Source organism: Pinus tabuliformis, chromosome 7 (genome assembly GCF_031772625.1).
Source record: "Pinus tabuliformis cultivar Carrire ecotype Pingquan chromosome 7, CPIR1, whole genome shotgun sequence".
NCBI lineage: Eukaryota > Viridiplantae > Streptophyta > Pinopsida > Pinales > Pinaceae > Pinus > Pinus tabuliformis.
Genome location: NC_142293.1, coordinates 1503761518 through 1503778401, shown reverse-complemented (window position 1 = coordinate 1503778401; position 16884 = coordinate 1503761518). Strand labels below are relative to the sequence as shown.

Below are 16884 nucleotides of genomic sequence, written 5' to 3'. Positions count from 1 at the left end.
TCTTCTAGCATAGCGATAGACACAAGGTTCTTCTTCAGACCTAGTACATACTTTAGATTAGTCAGGGTGAGGGGAGCTCCATGCTCCTTCTGAAACACAACCGTACCTTCACCTGAAACACGGTACTTTCCATCATCGCCCATCTCGATCCGCATCTGGAGATCCTTCTCCTCCAAGGTACTGAAAAGATTCTTGTCACTTAATGTGTGGAATGAAGCTCCATTGTCCAGGTACCACACACATCCCACCATGGATGAAACCATGCATGCGATAAGTGAGAAATCTAGCTCAAACTGTGAGGCCAGTGCCTCACCATTAGATCCCTTCAAGGAACCCTTCTTGGATTTCTTTTGTGGAAAATTCGTAGCATAATGGCCCACTTCATGAAAACGAAAGAATCGCACTTTCGATTTGTCAATCTTCTTCCCACCATGGGAAGAACCGACTTTGGGATGAGACGCCTTCCCTTTCCCTTCCTCGCCTTACTCGCTAAGGCTAGATTTTCCTCATCATCTTGCTTCGATGAGGATCCATCTCTAGCGCTTCTTCTTATTTCCTCCTGCATCAAATCTGACCAAAGTCATTCCCAATCTGGCAGTTTTTCTCTTCCATTAACCGAGTCTTGGTAGCTATGCCAGCTCTTAGGAAGACCAAGGAGTGTAAGAATCACCATGTCATCATCAGCAGTCATGATCCCTATACTTCCAAGCTCATCCCTGTATGCGGTGAGCTTGTTCAGACATGTAGAGATCGTGTCGCCCTTTTCACACTTGATCTTACGAAGCTTGTCTTTCAGTGCCAGCTTCCTCTGATTGCTATTGTTTTGATATAAATCTTTCAATGTTTTCCACATTGAAAACGGTGTCTCCTTCCCATGGAGGCTCGAGACAATGTGGTCTCGAACTCCCTCCAGGAGGATTCTCCTTGCTCTAGCCACACATTTCTTCCATTCTGCCAGTTCAGTAGCATCAATCGGCGTGGGGACTTCTTGATCAATGAAGTCCTTTAGACCGTTATCGTCTAATACTGCCTCCATGCAATCTTTCCAGGCTATATAATTCGAGCTTCCATCAAGGGCATACTCGAGTCTTAAACCATTGAACGCCATAGGTGAAATTGAGATGTGATAAGAACTCGATTTCTATATTTAGGAACCATAACCTTCGAACCCCTTCTTCTTATATACAGTTATTCGCCTTGATCACCTTTGCTCTGATACCATGTAGAAATTCCCACTATAGATCAACAGATTATGCAATATACTAAAACACAGTACAAGATCTACTTCTACAACACTTTGCGGAAGCTTAATCGAATTGAGCAAGATTAAGAGAACACATATAACAGAGAATGAGAAATCAATCACACATAACACATAAGAAATAACCTAGGGAAAGCCTCAGCCTAAAACCCCAACTCTGTATTATCATACAAGTGGAAATCTTGTTCAAGTTAGAAAAAGAATCAGCTCTCAAGCTATCTTGCTCTCTCTGCAATCAAACAATGCAGCTTACAGACTGAATAGACACTGTATATGTCCTCCTCAAGCCCTCCAAGCCTCCTCTTTCCTTGCGCAATTTTTCTTGGGGTCCAATGATCTCACATGTGTGAATTGGCCTCATCACACTCACTAAACCTGAAGAAGTAACTCCGCAATCCTCAAGGAAAGAATTCCTTCTGCATGATAGGAATATTCACAATGGAATATTCTAGCAATTGATAGTACACTGCCCCTCCATCTAATCTCAACTGGGTCTCTGTTTGAACTGACATGCATGAGTTATTTATGAGAGAATACTCAGTTATCTGAAGTGCAGTAGTTACATGCATGCAAGCATTAACTAGCTGAACTTACATTAATTCAACAAACTGTTTGAATTAATCTAACTGTACTTGACTCAGTTAACTAAGTCAACTAATTACAAATCAATATTACAACTCATCCTTATCTCTTTAACTGAAGGATAAATTCCTCAATTAATGGAGAAACTGTTGCATGTCACCACATAGACTTCATGTTTGATTTTCCTTAACTAATTAACTCAAGGTGAATTAATTAATTAATTTACAAACAAATCCTAAGATCAAATTCAAATTTTACTTCACTATTTTAGTTTAGGGACTGACTAAAATAGGAAGGTATCTCGAAATGTTATTTATAGAATGCTATTTTTAGCACTTCCATTTTTCCATCCATTGGTGCTAAGATCAACACTGGTTGAACTACTATTTATAGCAATGCTACTTTTAGCATTTCTTGTTGCTATTTTCAACAACCATATCCTCTAATTTTGAAATGGAGACGAGTAGAGCATGGGAGACATCCAATAACTTATCCAAGACCATATCAACATCAAAAATATCAATAAGAATAAAAGAGGGAGAATTAGCCATGGCTGGATGAGGAGAGGACATACAATTACCTTGATTGGCACAGAAAATACCAACAACAACTTGAAACACCTTTGCAATTTTCCTGATATGGAAGGGCATAATATAGGGGGAAGATTTGCGAGCACACGAGGCAAACATCCAACGAATTTCTGAATCCATACTTCAAATATTGGTTGGATAGAGAAAAGACAGAGCCTTAAATGACATGCTTAAAATCAATATTAATTCCATAGTAATCCTCCTCACAACCAAGAAGAACCAGGAAAACTTCAAATGTGAGAGGAATAAATGGATTATACTCAACTACCTCAAAAGGCTTAGGAGGCCCATCAACTTACGATTCAAATTAATATCACATGATAAGGAATTAATATGCGTGAGCCTAATTTTTTCCTAAGAATCCCAACACCAAATTTCGACCACTTTGTGGGAAGAGGAATTATAATATTTCACGTGCTCATCCATGGAGAGGGGGTAGAGAACCACACAACCCTTTTCCTTTTCTTGAAAGTTATCCAAAGTTCAGCTTCATATCCCTTTAAAAAAGTTGAATCCCACCTTGTGAAAAAATTGTTGTCAATGTTCATATTAAAGTATAGGAGAGAACCACTCGCAATTCTCCAATACAAGCTTTCCTTGTCCAAGATCAGAGCCTTTTTTAGCAAATTCATATGCTTATTCATTCAAATGTCTAAGGATGTGACAAAATTCTATATTTTCAAATTGTGAAGAAGCACTAATTTCTCTTTGAGCCATATGGAGAGGTGAGGAGCTAACCCAATCACTAACTTGGACCGTTTTCCTAATAACAATCATAGAGTCTCCATAGACTACGAGATTATGGATATCGGTATTGCAAGCTCGATTCTTTTCCAAAGAGCAAGAAATTCAACCACATTGTTGGTTGCAGTTCTTAATCCCGAAGCAAATTTTGACACAATTTTTTCATTGGAGATTATGAGAACCCCTCTCTCTCCTGCCTCCCCTATAATAATAATACATATTATGATTAATATTGAAGGTTCTTAACTTCTGTTAATTATTAAATTATGTTAATTGTTTAGGGCTAAATTATTATAATGAAGTTATTAGTATAATTATTATTATAGAGGAAATATTGTTATTAATCAATTAAATAAACAAATAAATAAATTGCTATTTAGGGTAAGGAAAAAAGGGAAAGAAAAGGGAGAAGGAAAGGAAGCAAAAGAAATGGTTATGGGGCAGAAGAGTGAGAGGAAGGTTTATGAGAGAGACAATGGATAATGAGTTTCCATGACTGACTAAGTTTGAATCTGTCTTCTTAGTTGAAATTGTTGGGGTTCTTGTCAATTTCAATGGCTTCCCTAATAAGGAGAGCAGTGTGGTAAGAAACAGATGCAAGAATCTTAGCCTTGTTAAAGCATATGAGGTGTTTGGTGTTGTGAGAGTGTTCGACAATGATTGATTTGGATACTTGGTAATGGATATTGGATATTGTTAGCCATGTGCTCTTTAAAAAATGTTTCAAAGGATCTAATTGTTTGGCCAATGTGGGATTTCCCATAGGAGAAAGGGATTTCATAGATGTATGGGCCAAGTAGGGGTTCAAATTTGTCTTTAGCAGACCTAAAGAGCTATCTATGGGTGGTTTAGGGTTTGAAGGAAATTTTAATGTTCTTTTTTTTCCACACAATCTTGGTAATATGGTCAGTAACACTTTGAATGTAAGGGAGGGTTATTTTGGATAGCGGGAGAGATGAATGATTGGTTTTGGATGTAGGATATAGGGCTAAGTGAAAGGATTTTTTGATTCGGGAAGATGAGTAGTCATTGCTTCAAAGGGACTTGGTCAAGTGGAGATGTTCCTGATCAAAGTGTTTGGTATCAGAGATGTGAATGGTATGAGTCACCAAAGTCTTAAAAACAATAGCTTTCTGAGCAAGTTGGTGATGAGAATGAGCATCGAGGTATCTATTAGTATGAATCTTTTTTTAATAGCCCTGATAGGAAAAAAAGCCATTAGTAAGATTAGATACAAGAACATCAAGGAATAGAAGGAAGTTATTAATTTCCATTTTTATTTCCATTATGAACTAAATATGATAAAAATATAATTAAAAACTAAATTAATAAATTCCCAACTTAAAAATATTTATATCATTGATAAATAAAATATATTTATACACTTTATGAGTGATTATTATTATCAAATTTACTAGCCAATTTTATATTAAACAATTCATGTGAAAATTTATATAAATGATTCTCCAATCAACGTTTACTATCCATTATGTATTATTATAATATATATTAATTTTATGCTAAACAATCGAAATCCAAAATTATTTTACCCAACTTTTATGTATATAAACACATTTTCAAAATTTATTTTATACACACAAAGAGGACACTCAGTTTTTATATCTGCACCTTTTTCCCTTAATATTTATTATTACCACCGCACCATGTAGGTTCATTGACTTATCATTCAAAGTAAAATTGTTGTTGATACTTTTCCCATCGTCATTGTCATCTTTTATGTCTCTAACAAAAATTAATCTTTGTTAAGAGGCATGCAACGCAAAGTTCGTTTAAAAAAATAAGTAAATTCCTCCATATAAACTAGTAGTTAATATCGATTAGCCGGTGTGCCAACGAATATAAGTTTTAACTCCTTTTTAAGACATACAACATTCCTTTGAGCTAGTTCTTAGGCCTTTTTTTATTAAATTTCTTGCATATATGAAAATTGAATGGAAGTTCACATTACTCTCGTAGCATGGAAATATGTTAAGAATGATAACAATTAAAAGATTGTTACAAATGTAATTATCTCAGTAAATTTGGCTTTACTGTTCACATAATTGAGTAAGGATAGGAAGTTATGTAATGATGTCTTTCTTTTTAAATGAGGTTGCTCGAGAGGCTTGATGTATTGTTGGAGAGTTATTTTTTGACCTTGAATAACAAGAATTCCGATCCCTTGCCCCATGGAGGTTTCCTTGACACATTGTTAGGGTTTTACCACGTAAAATTCTGTGACTACTTGTGTGAATTTAGTTTCTATTTCTTATGTGCATTTTCTTTCTTGTTTATGAAATTTACAGGTTCTAAATACCAACAAGTGGTATTAGAGCTTTGTGGTTGTGAAAGGTCATGAGATAAAAGTTCTGATTACTGCCAAAGGAAGAGGCATGAAAGTGAAGCCACCAATGCTAAGGAAAAGTCATTTCCTCTTAATGTAAGAAACCAAAGAGCCCAACGTATTCTATAAAATATGTATGTTGTGTAAAGACAATCACTCAAAAGAAATGAATCAGAAGGAACATTTGAAAGGATTTGCTAACACTGTAAAATGCTAAAGGCAGTCCGACTGCATACAAAGAGGAGCATAAGTGTCATTTCTACGTTGGGCCACCAAATAAATTTGTGGAAGCCATACATAAAGAGGGCCGCTAAACAAAGATGGGCAGTTGACCAATTTGGGGAAGCCACACATAAAGAGAATCGTCATAATAAACTCGTGGATCACACACAAAGAGGGGCCTCTAGACAAAGCCTCAAAAGAACTATCGAGCAAGACCACAAAGGAGCCTTGGAGCCGAAAGTAGCCCACAGTGAATGTTCGATAAATTTTTAAATAACAAAGCAGAGTTTTAATATTAATCCGCTATCTCTCAGAATTTTTAAGTGGAAGAAGAATTTGCTGAAATTCACTATTTGGTTTAATATTAATATGGTATTTCTTAGATTTTTTAAGTGGGAGAATTTTTTGGTGGAAATTTGTTGTAGGGATTTTGTTTGAAGAAGAGGAAAAGAAAATAATATTTTTTTTTTTGGTATTCTGGAAAAGGGAAACATTTTTTTTTAATTAGATTTTTTTTTTAAACCCTAGTGGAAAACCCAAATGAAAAATATCAGAAAATTAAATTTCAAACAAGGAGGTAAAAAATTTAATAAGGGAAAACCTTAGCTAAAAGCGGAAATTTTAAAAGGGAGGAAAACCCTAGGTGAAATATTATTTTTGGAACCTTTGAAAGAACCCACTCAAATTTTTAAAGTTTAAAAGAAATTTTGAAAGAGCTCGTGTAGGAAGAAAAATGGCCAAAATGACTAATGCCAAGTTTGAGGTGGAGAAGTTCGCCGGTAAAAACAAATTTTCATTGTGGAAATTGACAATACGAGATTTTCTAGTGAAACAAGGGTTGCATAAAGCATTAGATGGGGTTAGAAAGAGATATATTGGCATGACGAATTTGGAATGGGAAGACTTGGATGCTTGAGCTCTCAATACCATCAGGTTGTGCCTGACGGATGATGTTATCTTCAATATTGTTGAAGAAACAAAATTGGAAACTTTGTACATGACCAAATCTTTAACCAACATAATTTATTTGAAGAGGCAGTTGTATGGCCTTCAGATGAAATAGGGCACTAAAATTGCAGAACACTTAAATGTATTTAATACACTTATTTTCTAGTTGACTCATATGCAAGTCAAATTTGAAGAAGAAGATAAGGCATTACTTTGTTATGCTCATTGCCTAAGTCTTTGGATCACTTTGTGACTTCTATTAGTTTGAGGACAACTGAATCTCTAGAATGTAATTCTATTGTAGGAGCCATGCTATTTGAAGAAGTACAGAGGAAGTCTAGCATTGAAAATTCCATGCGATAAGCTATGGTAGTCAGAGGTTGGTCCAGGGAGAGAGGAGAAAAATTAAGAATTTCTTCCAAATCAAAGTCAAGAGGAAAGAAGTTTAAAGCCAAATATTGGTTCTGCAACAAAATAGGGCATCTCAAGAAGGACTGTCGAAAAGAAAAGAGTCCGACGAAAACCTAAAGAAGGAAGCAAATCAACTCGAGTCACGTATGATTGATGAAGTTTTGTCTGCTGAATTAGGTATGATAGATGAAGCTTTGTCTAATTGCAATGTTTTTCAACATTATGAAGATTGGTTCTTATATTCTAGCACTTCTCATCACATGAGTTCACACAGGAATTAGTTCACTTCATACCACGTTGTGAATGGCAGTTCTATTTTTATGGGTAATAATGTATATTGTCAAATTGTTTGGGTGAGAAATGTGAGAATTAAAATGTATGATGGTACAATTATAACATTGAAGGATATTAGACATGTACCTAATTTGGAAAATAATTTGATTTCTTTGGGAGTATTGGACTCAAAGGGTTAAATATATATAGGTCAAGGTGGAGCACTGAGAGTTTCAGAGGGAGCTCGATCGTTATGAAGGCATAGAAGATCAGAAATATTTACAAACTTAAAAGAAGTACTCAAGTCAATGAGGCAACAACTGTATCTAAGGAGGCAGGAGAAAATACCTACCTATGGCATCAACGATTGTGTCACATGAGTTCACGTACTGATGAATCACAAATTACTTCCTAATTTGAAATCATTGAGTTTGATTTTTTGCAAACATTGTGTATATGGAAAACAATGTAGACAAAAATTTAAAGCTAGTAGTCATAATAGTAAAAGAGTTTGGTTTAAATTCATTCCGACCTTTGGGGACTATATCCTACAGTGTCTAATGGAGGTGCATCCTATTTTGTAACATTTATTGATGACTATTCCAAGAAAGTTTGGGTTTATATGTTAAAAAGAAAAGCTAATGGGTTTAATGCTTTCAAATAGTTTAAAGCTATGGTGAAAAAGAAAACATGCAATGCAATTACATATTTAAGAACTCACAATGGCGGTGAATTTACTTCCTTAGAATTTGAACAATATTTCAATGATGAAGGGATTCTTAGACAAAAAACTACTATCTATACTCCTCAGCAAAATGGTGTTGTCGAACGTATGAACAAGACTCTTATGGAAAGAGCTAGAAGCATGATCAACAATACTAATATGCAGAAGGAGTTGTGGGTAGAAGTGGCATCCACTTCTTATTATTTGATAAAAAGATTACTTTCAATTGTTATTAATTGTAAAATTCCTGAAGAGGTTTGGTCAGGTCAATCTTGTGATTATTCATATTTAAGAATTTTTGGTTATAATTCCTATGCTATTATTCCAAAGAATCAAAGTTCTAAGTTAGACACAAAAGAAAAATATTATGTATTTCTCTGGTATGCTAATGTTGATAAAGGATATGGGTTGTGGGATCCTTCTTTGCATAAGATAATAATTAGTAGAGATGTAACATTTGATGAATATTCTCTTTTAAAATATAATGTTGAAAAATTTGAACAGGAACAGGTATTGTTGAATCAAAAAAATTAGTTGGAGACTCAACCTTTTTTAGAAATTTAGAAGGAAGAAGAAACTTATGAAGAAAAAGGTGAAGAATTCTTAAAGGAAACTGTAGAATTTCAACAAGTAGTTCAACAACCAATCACTCTTAGGATGTCTACAAGGGAAAGAAGAATACCCAAAAGGTATGAATATTTTGCTTCATTTGTTGCGTTGATTATTGAGGGTGGGGAACCTTCTTGTTATTAGGAAGCAATGGATGATGCCGATAGTAAAAAATGGAAGAAGGTTATCGATGAGGAAATGGATTCCTTAGCCAAGAACAAAACTTGGGATCTTGTAGAACTTCCTAAAGGGAGAAGTGTTGTCAAATGTAAATGGGTCTTCAAATTGAAGAAAAATGTTGATGGAAGCTTTGAAAGATATAAGGCAAGGCTGGTATAAAAGGGGTACTCTTAGGTAGAAGGTATTGACTTCCAGGAGGTCTTTTCACTAGCCATAAAACTTGTTTTTATTCATACCATGTTAGAAATGACTACATTACTTGACCTTCAATCAGAATACTTAGATGATAAAACAAATTTTTCTTCATGGAGATTTGGATGACAAGAACTAAATGGAACAACCTTAAATTTTTGTACAAGGTTGCAACAAGAGAATAATTTGCAAGTTTAGGAAATCATTATATGGCATGAGGTAGTCTCCCAGGAAATGGTACACGAAGTTTGACTCCTTCATAGCGAGCTAAAAATTCACTAGAAGTGAATATGATCATTGCGTGTGTTTTAAAGATTCCATTGGTATATTCATTATCTTAGTTTCGTATGTTGATGATATTCTTATTGTGATAAAAAGCATGGAAAGATCAATAGGTTAAGGCTCAATTTTTTAGGGCATCTGATATGAAGGATGTTGGAGTTGCAAAATAGACCTTGGGCATGGAGATACACAAAGGCAAGAAAGATGGAAATATTTGGTTATCATAACAAAAGCACGTGGAGAAAATAATTGCAAAGTTCAGTATGAACAATGTGAAACCTGTTAATGTTCCTTTAGCTTCCCATTTTAATCTTTCTTCAAGTTTCCTAGAACTGATGAAGAAAATAAGTATATTTCTCATGTACCATATGCAAATGTAGTATGGAACTTAATGTATGTGATGGTGTCTACAAGGCCTGGGATCCCACATGAAGTTGGAGTTGTTAGTAGGTTCTTGGTAATCTAGGAGAAGAAAATTGGCAAGCATTGAAATGGCTACTTTAGTATTTGAGGAACAAGCGACCATCGTATCATCTTTAATGGTTGTGGAGATTCAATCCACGAATATGTTGATTATGTTGGTGACTTGGACAAGAGATCTACTACAAGATATGTCTTTACTCTTGCAGGTGGAGCAATTAGTTGGATGTGAGAGCTTCAGGAAACAATTGCTTTGTCCACTACTAAAGAAAAGTATATAGTTGCTTCAGATGCATGTAAAGAGGCAATCTGGTTGAAACGTCTACTTTATGAGCTTGGAAGGATGAAGGAAAAAGTGTATGTATTATGTGAAAATCAAAGTGTTATTCATTTGGCTACTAATCCAACTTATCGCAACAAGACTAAAAATATTGATGTAAGATACCATTTTGTAAGACATGTAATTGATGGTGGAAAAGTAGCTCTCAAGAAGGTCCACACAAAAGATAATTATGTAGACATGTTCATGAAACCAATATTGGTAGAGAAGTTGTGGTGGTGTTTGGCTTCTCTTGGCTTGCAAAAAAAATGATGAATGGGCATGGGAAAGGGAGTAGGAAAATTGTTTTCAAGGTGGAGATTATTAAGAATGAAATTAACTAAAAGATTGTTACGAATGTAATTACCTCAGCTAATTTGGATTTAACGTTCAGACAGGTGTGTAACGATAGGAAATTATGTAATGATGTGTTCCTATTTGGAGAATCACTTTTTAACCTTGAATATTAAAAATTCCAATCCCTTGCACCGTGGAGGTTTCCCTGACACATCGTCAGAGTTTTACCATGTAAAATTCCATGTCTACTTGTGCAAATTTAGTTTATGTTTTTAATGTGCATTTTCTTTCTTGTTTGTGAAATTCACACTCTAAATACCAACAAAATATTAGTATTAGCACATATCTATGGATCTCTTATTTTTGTGATTCTCAAGAAGGAGCAACATGAATGGAATCTTTGCAAAAATTACAAATCCCTATGCAAGGTTATAATTAATAAGTACTATCCATTACCCAAAATTAATGGTCTTCTTGATCACATGAAGAGGTTCCTAGTACTTTACCAAGATGGACTTTGCTCTAGAGTATCATAAAGGGCATAAAGAAGCCTATGATGTGTAGAAGACAACTTTGAAGACCAAATTTGATCTCTTAATGTTTTATGCCTTTCAAGTCACTAATGTGCCTTGTAATTAGATAATATCTTAGTTTCCAGTGTGTTTTGGTTTGATCATTTACATGTCGACAATGTTTTGAAACTCCTTTACAAACATACACTACAACCCATAAATTTAAACTTTGCACATATGTGGCAAGATGAAAGTTTTTATTGGTTGTTTTTCCTCTTATATCGACAATTACACATATCTATCCTTATAAACCTACGTAGCTATGGATCTATTATATGTCGAGAGGGACCAAATATGGTAAATAAAAATAAAAATGTTTTTTCAAAAATTTTCAACTTAATAAAATGTTTTATCTTTAAAAAATTATTCCCTCTTTAAATATGATAAATCAGAAATTAAAATGTATTATAAAAAAAATATTTCTACAAATTTGATCTTTTACTCAAAGAATAAAATTTATCTAATATCTCAACTACCAAATACATACAACTAAAAAAAAAGGAATATTTCTAAAAATTTGAACTCTTTACTCAAAGAAAAGAAAAAACATATATAAAAAAACATAAAGATTATCAAATAGAATTTTGGGAATAATCACATAGTTGAATCAACTATGTGGTTATTCTGAAAATTCTATTTGATAATGATATGGATTATAGAAGTCTGAAATCAAAAACATAAAGATTCTCATTACATGGTGCTGTGAACATTAATGGCAAGTTAATTTAAAAAGAATATAGATCAAAAGAAAATTTCATCTCTTTTCACCTCTGAAAATGTGATTTTTTGCCCCTAAAAAACTAATAATTTATTAAAATAAATCCATATTGAATTTATAAATATTGAATTAAGATAAATCATATTAAATTTATTTTATAATAATAAAAAATATCCAAGTTCTCACGGTTATATCCGAGTTCAACACAACGCATTAATCTCAAGTTAATCTAAAGTGAGTATGGATCGAAAGAATTTTTTAGGGCACGAAGATTATTAAATAATAATATATATTTATTATTATTGACCACTCTTTTAACCCCATATATTAATAATAAATGTGATATCTCTGGTAACTATATAATAAAAATAAAAACAAAAAAACAACATATATAAAAGGGCATAAAGATGCTCATTACATCATGCGGTTATATCCAAGTTCTCTCGGTTATATACCAGTTCAACATAACGCATTAATCCCAACGGCTGCTTCAATGGTGCTCAATCGGTTGCTCCACTTCACATTTTGCAGAGAAGAATAAATGATTCAGTCGTTCATGGCTAAAATTCAACGAGGTTCAGAATACAGAGCATAAAGAAGGAGGAATAAGGCGGGATGAATCCCTGCAACAAACTCAGTGAAAGATCTTCTGGAAGGGAATTAATTATCTTCTGGAACATGAACTTGCGTGAATGCGTGCAACAACGAACCCTAGTCTCATATCTTTAAGGAATGAAGAAAAAAAGTAGGGCCCTAGTCTCTTTTTTAAATCCCGGAGATCAGGCTGCAATTTCAGTAGGTTCTCTATCAGGGTATCCGAATTTGCAGTGCCATAAATATCATTTGAACTACTGTGACAAATATCCATGGATCTTGATTCAAGCCCGTCATCAGACCCAGCTGCTCGGCATTTCTTTTTGCCGTTGACCATCCATACCTTGATAAGAAACAAGCACTGTACACGTAGGCCAAGTACTTTTAGCACATAAAGGCGCAGCCCCACATCTAGAAATCAAGTTCATGTTATATTTAGACCAAACAGAAATTTGATGATGATGATGATGGTTAACGTCCGCTGAGACCAAATAATGATCTATCGGACCTAAAAAGACAAATTATTTATTTTGATTTAAGATTTTATTCCTATGCTCAAAAAGCTTGGAGAGAAGCCTCCCGATCTTGTCCTGGTTTCGGTGATATATACTCGCTGTTTCGGTGATATATACTCGCTGTCTCGCATATAAACAGATCTTGTCCCGGTTTCGGTGATATATACTCGCTGTTTCGGTGATATATCGCTGTCCCGGTTCCGGTTATATATATACTCTCGCATATAGTCTCGCGAAACAGTCTCGGTGATATATAAACAGTCTCGCGATATACACAGTTTCGGTGATATATGAACAGTCTCGGTGATATATAAGCAGTCTCGGAAGATATATAAACAGTCTCGTCTCAGCGATATATAAACAGTCTCTTGGTTTTAAAGCTCGCAATCCAAAGCTTGGAGATCTTGGCTCGCACATCAGGTTCGGATATCAGGTGCACACATTCCTTATCTCTTTCTTTTTAATACATATTTGCTCATATAATTTCAAGTATGAATACTTCACCACAGTTACCAAAGATTACCAACGGCAGACCTAGCACAGTTACTCTACAAGGCCTTTATGAGTATAAAGAGTCTTTAGAGAAACGCAGAGAAGAAAGAGAAGCCAAGTTACAAAAAGAGTTAGAAGCCGTGTTGGAAAACAAATTTGCATCTCTTGAAAACACTATTCAGAAACAAATAGAAAATAAAATAGAACTACTGGAGAATAAAATGGAGGCAATGGAGACTAGATTGCATGTTATAGAAAAACAAAACCAAGATACTAACCAACCATCCCAGCAAGGAGACGCTGATACCTTAGAGGGTCTTAAAATGAAATACATGATTAAAGAATTAGAAGAAAAAGTTAATAGCCGCCTCACCCTAAATAGTGTGGTAGATAAGTTAGATATTAAACCAATTAAAGACGAAATGAAAAAATTAATAGAATTAGACCACGAACGTAACAAAAGGACCTTAAACCTTATAATCTTCAGTTTAAAAGAGGAAGAAGATGAGGATACTTTAGCCTTAGTCCAGACAGAATTACATAATAGATTACAAATTGAAACAGTGTGTCTCACAGAAGCAACAAGGTTGGGGAAATTAACCGAGAATAAAGGAAGATTAATCCGCATAAAGGTGAGCTCTACTGATCATAAGCACAACATACTTAGTAAAACCTCAAGTCTAAAAGGAACGAGAATATTCATAAATGAAGATCTCATTCCAGAAGATCAAGCAAAATTAAGAAAGGAGGTTCAAAAGGTAAAAGAAGCTAGAAAGGAAGGAAAATGGGCAATAATCAGAAATAGAAAAGCCTTTATTCGGGACAAAAACCAGAAAGATAGTAATCAATAGCAATTAAACATGTTCCGGATCCTTTCTTGGAACTGTCGGGGCTTCCCATGGAACAAAGGCCCCAAGCTAAGTTGGATTTCAAATGATGTTGATATTATTTTGCTTGTTGAAACTTGGGAGCACGAAGAATCTAAGGTCCCTAACATAGATGGCTTTACGCTATGGTCTACATGGAACAAGCGATCCTCCCGTAGAGGCATTGGGGGAATAGCTTGTTACATTAAGAAGAACATCTCCCCCTATGTTAGGCTTTATAAAAACGACCCTTACAACCAATTTAGTTGGATAGAGATCAGAGACATTAATAATAAAAAGTCCTACATAGCAATATGTTATTTCCCCCCCATTAATTCTAACTTCTATAAGAAGAAGAATCTAGATAAAACTAACCCTTACAATAGGTTAGAGAACGATATTTCTAGCCTAAGGAATGATGGTAATATCCTTTTAATAGGTGACTTCAATGCCCGAACTTCAAGCAACCAAGCTATTATTTTAAGCAATCGTTCCAACCCTAATCCTCTTTGGTTAGACGAAGACCCTACCCTGGCTAGTAGGTACAAAAGGAGCTCTGAAGACCTGGGGAAAATTTGTTTGGGTCAGAGCTTGTCAAGCTCTGTAGTGCTCAGGATCTCATAATTTGCAACGGTCTAAAAAAGTGGCCCAATTCCAGCAAGATGACCTGCATCCATGGACTTGGTAGCAGCGTGGTAGACTACGTTATTTCCGATCTTCCATTATACAACGAAATGATAAACTTTGACATATTAATCGACCACGAGCTTGACTCCGATCATAGGCCTTTACTTATAACCCTCAATTTTGTCATGCATAGAGTTCCCATAGAAAATAATACTTACAACCAAAAGAACTTAATATTTGATAAAAATAAAAAAGACCTTTTTCTAAATGAATTAAAAACTAATTTGCCTCCTTTATCTAGTATAGATAACATAGAAGACCTATACCATAATTTTACTACAACCCTCTCATATTCTATTAAAAAGTTCTCAATTGAAGTCTCAAATAATAAAAGAAATAGCAAAACCAATCCTTGGTATGACAAAGATTGTAAAAATGCGAGGAGAGCAATTAAGGAAGCTGTTGATGATTCTCTTAAAATGGACAAGATAAGAATATACAAAGCCCTAATTAAAAGGAAAAATACTTCATAGATAATAATCTGCCAGTTAGGGATACACAAATAGCAGCACTGCTTGAGATAAGACCAGAATGTGTACCTTGAAAATTCTCCTGAAGAAAATTTGAATCGCTAGGACGAATATGATTTTCCCAGGAAAAGCTGCAAGTAGCCTTCTTCATTGGATGGGTATTAGAGTCAACCAATATGCTGCTTTGGCAAGTATTTGAACGGCTGGAAAGCCAAACAATCCGCAAGCACCTGGGAAACAAACCTGTATTTAGATGAACAGAAAACATTGGATTGAGGAGGAATCAACAAATTAGAGATAAAATACTTGAAAAACATATGTACTAAAACATTTGAAATAGGAATGGACTACATAGCCCACATCAGGTAAGTTTGGCCATTTACCTAAAACTATAGGAAAATTATTACTGTTTGGTCATACACAAAAATAAATTTTTAGAGGGTATAATCTGCAAGACTGTGTAAGAAGAAGCAGCAGCAATCGACTCGGCAGAAAGATTTCGATCGATAACGAATCCATTGGGTAATTCCCTTTGAACTTTCAAAAAGTAACAGATAGGTGGGCGCTACAGGAAAAAGGCATTGTCCAACTACTATTATTCATTTTGGAGTTTCTTCTTGGCAAAATAATTTTCGGTGAAAACTTTGATCTCAAATTTTTTTTAAAAATCCAACAAATTCATAATAAATTATAAAAAAATCAACAAAAATGCACCAGAGAATCCTAATATATAACAATTCGACTTCGGCCCGCAAAAGTCATAGTAACTACCAGCACCATAATTGCAGTGCGATTGGCCAATAAACTAGCCTCTAAAAAAAGGTGCTCTATACATCTATAGCAGGAAGAGCGATATTTACTTTTAAAAAAATGAATAGCAGGAATTAACAGCGGTATTTACTCTTAAAAAAAATGGTTCAATACCTTGGCTCTATCAGTTACTTCGTTTGCTGTGTTCCTTCTATAACAGTACTGAGACCAGTGATAGATCCCTTATTAAATGCGCACAGCATGGATTTCCTTACAGAGCACTTACAACGAAAATGGCTGAGGCACTCCCTATCTTTTTTCTTAAACCTTCTCGTGATTTGTGCTATAATCGCCAACACGTCCACCCCTGTTTTCAACGTTGGATACACATTCAAAACCTACCAAACACCCCGTCGCTTCTTTTCCGCCATGGAAACCTGCTTTCCGTGGGGTATTGAATGGTATGGACAGCTCTCCTTAGACTTTTCCCACATATTGGGTTGAAATTTTCAATCATATTGACTTAGCTGGAGCCACCGCCCAAGGCGCGCAAGCCACTCAACTATTTACAAGAGTAGGGCAAGCTTGCTATTTCAACTATTTACAAGAGTAGGGCAAGCTTGCTATAATTGTTTTAGACGGGCCACCACCACCTTCTCTTTGCCTTAAATTTATTATCACAAACCTATTATCACATAAAACAAAATATAATACATTAGTACAATTACATTAAAAATATTATTGTAGTTGATATAGTATAAAATTTTATAATGTTAAATTTAAGATTTTTGAGATCCATAATGTAGATACAAGTTTTTAGTA

General features: G+C 34.7%; 1 long non-coding RNA gene across 1 annotated transcript in view; it reads right to left on the bottom strand.

Moving 5' to 3' along the window:
- The window catches only part of LOC149253536 (uncharacterized), a 60503-nt gene extending 44004 nt beyond the window's left edge, over window positions 1-16499 (bottom strand). The window contains exons 1-2 of the long non-coding RNA XR_016266211.1: window positions 16237-16499; window positions 15382-15555 (exon numbers count right to left, since the gene is read on the bottom strand). This is a non-coding gene — a long non-coding RNA (uncharacterized LOC149253536). The remainder of the gene's footprint in view (window positions 1-15381; window positions 15556-16236) is intronic.
- Window positions 16500-16884: the final 385 nt, after the last annotated feature.